The sequence below is a fragment of the Saccopteryx leptura genome, chromosome X (assembly GCF_036850995.1).
Source record: "Saccopteryx leptura isolate mSacLep1 chromosome X, mSacLep1_pri_phased_curated, whole genome shotgun sequence".
Lineage (NCBI taxonomy): Eukaryota > Metazoa > Chordata > Mammalia > Chiroptera > Emballonuridae > Saccopteryx > Saccopteryx leptura.
Genome location: NC_089516.1, coordinates 68,153,019 through 68,162,645, shown reverse-complemented (window position 1 = coordinate 68,162,645; position 9,627 = coordinate 68,153,019). Strand labels below are relative to the sequence as shown.

At 46.7% G+C, this 9,627-nt stretch overlaps 1 pseudogene; it reads right to left on the bottom strand.

Moving 5' to 3' along the window:
• Positions 1-3,070: 3,070 nt before the first annotated feature.
• On the bottom strand, positions 3,071-8,451 carry LOC136386365 (ribosome production factor 1 pseudogene; annotated as a pseudogene).
• Between the last annotated feature and the right edge of the window lie 1,176 nt (positions 8,452-9,627).

The following is a 9,627-nucleotide window of genomic DNA, read 5'->3' as shown; positions in this document are numbered from 1 at the left end:
AGAGAGGAGCTAGAGGAGGCACCAGGGGCTGCCTCCCATTGGGTTTGGAATTGGTCCTAACCTAGTGGGGGTCCCAAATGAGATTTTCATTCATCTGCAGTGAAACAAGAGAAAAGTGAGGATAACATAGTGCAGTTTTCAGGAAACTAAATTAATTCAACTCAAAAGACCATTCTTTATATGGAGATTATTATGTCTTTATGGGGTGAGGCTCAAATGATCTATCTTTTATGAAATAAGAGGGAGAGATATTTTCAATTGTCTGTTCTAAAAAAAAATGTTTGTGACTCTCTGACTGTTCCCCTATTTATTTATTTAAACATTGTCTTCCTCATCCATGACATTCCAGTCTGGAGACTGTTGTGTTAGGGGACAAGGGAATTTTAGTAAAGTAGCGGTATAATTAAATGGATGGTTCTAAGAAAAACATTCCAGCAGCCTTGGGTGGGGCCATGTGGAAAGGCCGCCCTACATGATGATGCGGAGTCCAGGAAGGTGGCTGTGATGGTGTAAGGATAAAGGGGAGGAGATGAGAGATGGATCTAATGATGAAGATAGGGGGAAGGGGAGGTGAAAGCACCTGAGATATTTGATGCTTGATTGGCATCAATGTCCCCTACCCTGGCCAACCATTCTGGGTGTTTGGCATGGATTTAAATTCCTTTATGCTAATTACCCCAATCTTTTCAGACTCCCAGCAGCACTCCCAGCTCATGCCGATCTCTTAGAAATTGTTGGGATAAGAAAACTCCAAGAAAGCCAGGGATTTTTATCCCAGGTCCTAGACACCAGCAGTCACGCACACATTCACTAATGTGCATGTCTGTAAGCACAAAATGTACCCCTGTGTTTGTGCATACTCTCAACTACACATGCACATGCATAAACACATCATTCAAGCTTGCACACGCATTCACACAAACACATGCCAATGCACATGCACACACAGTGCACAACCACAAACATGTAGACTCACACACGTGATCTGCATGCACATACAGAGGTAGGCACACCTGCACACAAATAGATGCCTTCTTATGCACAGCATGCAGGCACAGATAGACCCAGGAATATACCCAAAATTATGTAGACATACAGAAGTCTGCACCTAGTGCAAAGGCACATGTACATGCACGTGTACACACAGGGCTGTGGCAGACACCAATCAACACGTGGTTAGATCTCAGGGCGAGGAGACGGCCTTCCAGATCCCTGCACACACTTGGGTGTTGTGTCTCCTTTTCCAATGCTATTGCTTTGAGGCATCAGTCAGACAGGCAGGCCGCTCTGAGCCCCCTGCCCTCTCTGAGCCGTGCCCCCTTGTGAGCAATTGTGTGCAGAGCTAATAGCAAGGAGAGTGTAGCTGTGGCAGAGTCGGCCGTAGCTGAAGGGGTCGTTTCAGACCATCTCATTCAACTTCTTGGAGTCCTGATGGGGAAACTGATCTGCTGCCACCCCATGCCAATGCAGCTGGAGAGGCAGGAGGAGTGGGGTAGCAGAGACACTTCAATTTGCATTCTGTGCCCTCAGCAGACATGCACACATACTATGTGCCTTTGAGCAAGTCCTTTCTGAGCCTTGGCTTCCTTGTCTGCAGAATCCATGTTTCCCTCCCAAAGACGCCATGAGGATGGGGGGTTGTCTTTAAAGGGATGGGCATGCAGTAGGTGGTCAGCATGCATGACTTGTTAGAAGCAGACTCCTGAGCTGTACACTGGGGCACCAAAGCACAGAATGAGCAGTGTTCCATAATTGGAAACTCCAGGGTTAGGGTCTCAGGTTGTGTCTGCCTCTTTGCCATAGCCTCCACCCCCAGCCCTCTATACTAGCCCTGCCTGAGTCTAAGACCAGAGATGACACATTTGGGAGCTGAAGGGTGACACCTTAGAAGCCAGGGATAATGGGAAGGTGGCAGGAAGCCAGGGCCAGGACTGCTTTAAATTTCACTGAAGGTTAAGGGCAGCCAAGGGACAAGATGCTTGGCTGCGAAATGAACCCAGTATAGGTAGTTCCATACGTGTCTGATGTGTCTTCCCTGGAGGCCAGCGGGCCAGGCAGGTATCCGCAGTCTTTCAGAATAATAAAGCATGCGTATGAGCACCCTCCGCAGCCTCACACTTTCACATGTGCACACACAGGACTGTTTCTTCGATGTGTCCTTCTGCCCCTTCCAGCACCCAGCATGGTGCTACGCACATGGCAAGTGCTCTGAATGTGGGTCCTCTATCTTGTTACTCTCTCATATCTGGTGGGTGTATCAGTGCCTGGAGGGCACTGGCCTGGCGGGTGGTGAGTCTGGCTGGAGCTCCAACTCAGCCATGACCTCTAGGTGACTTTGAGAGAGTCAATACTCCCTGCTGTCCCTCAGTTCTTTCTTCTTATGACATAGGTAGGAGGTCACCCAATATCAGAGATGGGAAGGCCCTTAGAAATCATCTGTTACTCTCTCTTTTTTCCTCCTCCAAACTACCGATGGGGAAACTGAGGCCCAAGAGGTGAGGAGAAGTGTCTGAGGTCACACAGTGGGTCAGGACACAACCGTATTTGTACACAGTCTACATAATAGATGGTAATCTCCCTACTTACTCGGTGGCAAAATCTAAACACAATCTGCCTCTGGTAGTATTTAGCAGCAATCCCAGGCAGGTCATTCAGACATATGCCACAGACTCATGCACACATCCATGCATGTGCTAATAATCTTGCCTCACCTGCTCACAGGGCTTCTATGGGAGGCAAAGCAAATCGTCGACAGTAAAGTCCCTCATATACTGGAAGCCTTGTAAAGATTAGTCACCCAGTCACGGTCCAACAAGGGACACCACATATTTTCTGAGTCACTGTCCTCACATACTTTTTTGTTTTTAATTGTCACCAAAGTGACTTTTATTTGTGTTTCCCACAGAAACAGTGAGTGTAATTCATGGTACTTGGTAATTTCTCTAGACAGGAAAGAAATTGTATGAAATTGATACATGCCATTCTGAGGAGTCTTCTGTCATAAGTTCAAGATAAGCCTGTTCAGCAAAATCCAATATCATTATTCAGTATTTTATAAATGGAATTTATTCTACCTGTATCCTTCTCCCAACCGTGTTGTAAAATTATTCAGAATTATTTCAGTTGTGTGATCTGTGGGGTCCTTGCCTCTTTTCTTAATTTCTTTATGGAGACAAACACTGCTCATTTAAAAATGAACAGCTGGTTCATTTGGCAAGTGACTCAGAATTATTCCATTTGGTGTTTTATGATCTTCCTTTACAACGATAGAATCTGTGACATCTCTTGGGATGCACTGTGGAATATATTTTTTTCATAGCCAGTCCTCTTCTGTAATAAACATATGAGTTTGGTTTATCTGTGGAGAGCTGTTCACAGAGTTGTGCTATTCCCTTATGAGTTCTATCTTACATTGTAGTGAGAATCTTGGGAGAAGTCTGTCTGTTGAAGTAAGAAGCAAATTCATCTGCAGCTTTGTCATAAGCAATCTCTGCATCGTTAGGGTCTACTGTGGCTTCACCTCATACCCACTGGTTGTCACTGGTCCTAGGCATAGGCTTTGGTGGAGCCCTATCACCAAGAGCCTCTCTTTAAATTGTTTTCTTAGCTGCCAACTTTTCTTTTCATTGCTGCTGCTTCCACCGTGTGAACATTGCATCATGCTATTTGTTCTTAATCTCCGAAATGCTGACACCTGGAGGAAAGGCAGACGCTTTGGGGGTTGGACCCCACTTTCCGTCACTCCATTCTCAAGACTGCAGCCTCCTGAGGTGCTTCGGGGGTGCCTTTGTGTTTCAGGCCTTTCTGTGGCTGCTAGTCTTCTCCATGCTGTTTGCTCCTTGTTGTCTGCACGGAAAACTGTCTTCACATGCTTAGTCACACATATGAGTGCGCATATGCACAAGGGCTCTCCTATATTCACTCAAGGACATTCTTAGTCATCCTCTCCTGTTCATGGGCTCACACAGTGCGCACAGGACTTTCAGGTGGCTGCCTGGGCACCTGTTTACAAGGGTGTGGGCTTTCACATGTCCTCCGCAGGCTCAGCTTCATGCACCTGTGTGTGCTCATATAAACACAAGTCCTCACATGTGCTGGTCACACCCCGGGCACACTCTGTTCCCAAGCCAGCTTGCAATTTCTCAATCTTTGCCTAGAATCAGCTAGTGATTAGCAGTTCCACTTCCAGCCCCCAGGATGTCTCTACTTTTCCTCCCAAGTGAGACGCAGTTGCCATACGCAGTGTGTAGTTGCTGTGGGAAGTATAGGAGGGAGACTGTAGAGAATTCAGAAGAGCATATGAATACATGGAAATACTTCTAGATGCCATTCCCAAATTTTACATAGACATCCTCTTTATCAAGTGGATGGCCAGACACTCTTGCACACCTCCAATGATGTAGAGCTCACCACCTCCTCAGATAGCTTGTTTCATCTTAGGATACAACCACAAGTCCCTTAACCAGACTGAGTTTGTGTGTGTGTATCTGAAACTTGTACATACAGCTACCTCTCCAAAGAAAGGAATAACAACATAGACTCCCAGGTCATCGCAAAACCACTTAGCAAAGCAGGGTAGGGCCCTATACCCCAGAGAAGGTCGTTTCACCCCCAGGACCTTTCTGCAGTTCCACAGCCCAGTCAAATAATGTGTCAGTTGAGTGGTGGGTAGTGGCTCCCAAGATGGGTGAAAAATCTACACTGTGGATTGTCCCTGTGTGGCTAATTATAAATCACCTAGAGCGACATATGCTATGTATCTGAGAAACACAGGTCCAGGGGCTGAGGGAAAAAAGAAGCCCCTGGCACAGATGGACTTAAAGAGAGTTGTGAGCTCGTTTCTGGGCGATCTAGGAAGGTTTCTGAGAAAAGTTTCCTGGTTCAGGACAGAAGGCAGCTTGGTGTGTAAGGAAGAGCCCTGAGCATGGAACCAGACTGACCAGGATGCAATGCCTTCCGCTTTTTTGGTGCCAAAACAATCTGAGTGGGGGCTGCTGGGAGGAAGGGTTGAAAGACACACCTGACAATACGGCCTGGTGAGAAAGACTTCAGATTGGCATTGCCAGGTTTGTTTTATTCCCCCCCCCAAAAAAAGCACTAGAGAAAGTTAGAACTAATATCAGCTAACATTCACAGAGCACACACTGTGTGGTAGACACTATTCCAAGCCCTTCACGTATATTAACTCATTTCATCATCACAATAACTTCGCGAGGCAAGTGCTATTATTCTCATCATCCTCATTTTACTGAAGCACAGAAAGGTTTGGAAACTTATCCAAAGTCACATAACTCCTAAGTGATAAACTGAGATAATCTAAATCTAAAGTCTATATTCTATCCACTGTGTTTATGTAATTTGTGCCTCAGTTTCTCCACCTATAAAATGAGGACGTTAGATTGGTTTCTTTCCAAGAGTCTTTCCAGCTCTAAGACTCTCATTTTTTTACCTTTTTATTAAATTTATCAGGGTGCCGTTGGTTAATAAAATTATATAGGTTTTAGGTGTACAATTCTATAGGACATCATCTGTATATTTTATTGTACATTCACCACCCCAAATCCAGTCTCCTTCCATCACCATTTATCCCCCTGTACCTTACTCTACCTCCTCCACCCCCTTTCCCTCTGGTGATCACCATACTGTTGTCTGTGTCTATGAGTTTTTTTTCTTTGTTTAATCCTTTCACCTTTTTTCACCTAGCCCTGAAAACCCCCTGCCTTCTGACAGCTGTATCTATGAGTCTGTTTCTATTTTGTTTGTTAGTTTATGTTCTTCATTAGATTCCACATATGAGTGAAATAATATACTTGTCTGTCAGTAACTGGCTTATTTGAGTTAGCATAATGTTTTCCAGGTCCATCCATGCTGTCACAAAAGGTAAGATTTCCTTCTTTTTTTATAACCAAGTAATATTCCATTGCACAAATGCACCAAAACTTTTTTGTCCACTCATCTACTGATGGGCACTTGGGCTGCTTTGAAATCTTGGCTATTGTAAACGACACTGCAGTGAACATAGGGGTGAATATATTCTTTCAAATTAGTGTTTCAGGTTCCTTCAGATATATTCCCAGAAATGGAATCACTGGGTCATAAGGCAGTTTTATTCTTAATCTTTTGAGGAAACTCCATACTGCTTTCCACAGTGGCTGTACCATCTGCATTCTCACCAACAGTGCACAAGGATTTCTTTTTCTCCAAACCCTCCCCAAAACTTGTGTTTATTGATTTATTGACGATAGCCATTCTGACAGGTGTGAGGTGATGTTTCATTGTGATTTTAATTTTTTTTTACTTTTAATTTTTTCAGCTTTATTGAGATATAATTGAATATAATATTGTGTAACTTTAAGTTATACAATGTGTTAATTTGATACATTTATATATCTCTGAAATGATGACCACCAACATAGCATTAGTTAATTCCTTCATCATGTCACATGATTGCCATTTCCTTTTGTGATTTTAATTTGTATCTCTCTGGTGATTAGTGACATTGCACGTATTTTCATATGTCTGTTGGCCATCTGTATGTCCTCTTTGGAAAAGTGTCTTTTCAGGTCCTTTGACCATTTTTTTATTGGATTGTTTTTGGTTATTTTGTGTGTGTTAAGTTCTTTATACATTTTGGATATTAACCCATTATTAGATGTATCATTGGTAAATATGTTCTCCCGTTCAGTGAGTTGTCTTTTCATTTTGTTGATGATTCTCTTTGCTATCTGGCACTCTCATTATATTTCATGTATACTTCTCTGTACTTCCAGGCCAAGTGAAAAACAAAAAACTGCTCCCAAAATGTCAGTGATTTCCACTCAAGGTCCCTAGGGAGAAGAGAGAAGCCTAGGTCAGAGAAATGAGCCTGAACTGGAGGCCATCCTCCCAACGGCCCCTGGGTCCTGAGAATAGCTGGAGGTTTGGGAAGTTCTGGGAGGCGGGGCCTGGTCTGCATTTTTAAGTCACTAGTAACAATATCAGGAAGTAGCAGCTCACGCAACCTGGGCTGGGATGTAGGGTCAGAGTTTTTACAGCAGGGTACGGGAGTGGAGCACCTTGACTCTACCCCTCTGGACCACCTCTGAGCTGCTGTGGCTGTCGGCTCTCACTGGGGAGCTTAGAGATCAGCTGCACGGGTAGTTTGCAGGCTGGGGCTGCCAAGGGGCAGAGGAAAGGAAGTCCCGCACTTGGAGAATGGGGCTTGGGGCCCTGGAAGTGGGCGTAAGCTGACTCTTCCTGGCTCTTCCTTGCCCTGGGCTGGGTCACCCTGGGAGCTTGCAAGAAGAATGTGATAAAATGATATAATGCAGAGCTGCTGAAAATAGGACAGCAGTCTGCTAGTCCAGCTTTGGTCTCTTCCTTCCCTCTCTGAGCCTCAGTTTTTTCATCAAGAACATGGGGAGATTTCCTACTTCATAACCGATTGCAACAATGGCATATGTGAAAGGACTCGCCATATGTAGGTGCCCAACAAATCTGGGTTAAGTTTGAGGAAAATCGATTGGTTGTTCTACATGACCCTGGGCCTATGGCTTGTGCCCTCGGTTTCTTTATCTATAACATAAGAGAAATTTGGAGAAGTTACAATTGGGAACATATTATGGAAGTGAAAAGACAGTAAGAAACACTGATGTTAGGCCCCTGAGGCTCAGAAAGTGGGTTGTTTAGGTCGCTCCCCCCACCGCTCCTTGCCTCATACCTGGTCAAACTAGTTCAGAGTCCTGAAAAAGAGGCCCCATTTCACCCTAGAACCACTGTGTCTCTCCCCTGCAGTCCCTTCTTGCGGTCACCCTGTATAAGGCCCCTCTCTTGGAAGGACTTACAAGCTCTGGGCAGGAAGGAGGGTCCCTGTTGGCCAGTGGGAAAGTCAAGTCTTGGGATGTGATATTCCTGAGATGATCCAGAGAACCCCTGGGGGTTACAGCTGCTAGCTGCTCTCTTTCTTGGCCCTGCTCTTGCCTGCTGTGGAGATGGGGGGGGGCAGTTGGCTGGAGAAGGCTGGGGAGGGACAAGAAGCTGGACCTGGAGAAGCCCTGTGGGCCCGATGAGCAGTGAGGAGTGGGGGAAGGTGGGAAGAAGGTCCTGCCAGGACTGGCAGGAGAGAATCAAGGTAAGAAGAGCTCAAGGCAGCAGGGATTTCTGTCACAGGATGAGCTATAAAATGGTTTACAGATCAGCATTCGTGAGGTTACAGGTCGGGCACTGTTTTGGGGTGTGTGTGAACGGGTGTTAGAGCACGGTAATCCTGGTGGGTAAGCAAGGGCGTTGGGCCTTCTGAGAGGCCCCTCACTCCAGGTTATTTAGGGATAGCTCATACCCACAGAGAGGAAACAAAGGGGAACTAGACCCTCTGGGGATTCCTCAAAAAAGCAGCCTCAGACTTCTACCAAGAACTTCTAGAATCATTTCATCCATTGCCCTTTCTTGTCTAAGATTGTTCCTCACCCTCATCCTCGTGATGGAGGGAATGCACCTATCATTATGGGTAACAAGTCTGAATTCCAGCAAAGAATTGGTCAAAGTCACATGGTCAGGCCCAATGTTTGTGTTGGTCAGTCCCACTCTAAACCAGGTCTCTCATGCCCTTTTCAGGGACGAGATGGCATCCCTCAGGGCTGGCTGCACCCAACTCCCGGCAGACATGACACCCTGAACATGAATGCATGACCCCAGGCCACTGGAATGGGGTTTAAAAGTGGCCCCATGACACTGGTACTCTAATGTAGGAACTAACTGGTGGCACACTTAGCCGAGCCCCAGCCTATACACAGCCTTCCAAGTACCCAGCTGTCTCTACCTGGGACTGTGAGCACATCTCAGGACCCAGCCTGTGCCTTATGTACCCCTGTGCCCAGCCCAACACAACCCCTAGTCTAGGCCTAGCCTAGAACATAGAACACACACATGCACACATAGGTGGCCAAACCCACTGCACCCCTTCTCAGCTGAGAGACCCTAAAAGACAGGAGAGTCCTGAGGGGTCCAGGGGCATGCTTCCCGCAGGGGCCATCATCTGTGCTGGCCAGCACGGGCCTTGGCCTGGGGGCAGTGAGAGCTGGCTCCGGAGGAAGGGGTGTCAGGCAGTGAATAGGGCTCTGTGTGGCCTGGCTCAGAGGGCTGGGGGAGGCTGGAATGTGAGGAACGTGCTCTCATGACCGGGCCCTGTGGCATAGGGCTGGCCAGGAGCTGAGGGGAAGGAGAGAAAGCAGGCGAAGAAAAAATGAAAGATCTCTCTCGGCTTGCCCTCTGAGAGCAGGACCAGGCTGGCCACCGAGCCTGCATGTGTAGCAGGGTGGATGCTGGAGATAGCAAGCTCCATCCCAGCCATTTATGGTTAGAAGTCCTCAGTCTGGACCAAACCTGTCAGAAGCAGTTGCAGCTTGTCTCCGAACTGCCCCTTTCAGACCTCCCAGCTTCTCACACAGCAGCCAGCTTTCTCCCCCATCCCTTTCAACTCTCTCCCTTTCTCACTCTCAACCTGATTCCCTTTAGCTCTCAAAACCTCCTGATCTTGTCCCATCTGACCATCCTATCTGTCGTTGGACTGCAAGCTCCTCAAGGGCAGGGGCCATATCTGCTTCTGTGTGTGCAACTTTGCACCTGCAGGTCCACCACAGTGCCCACTGG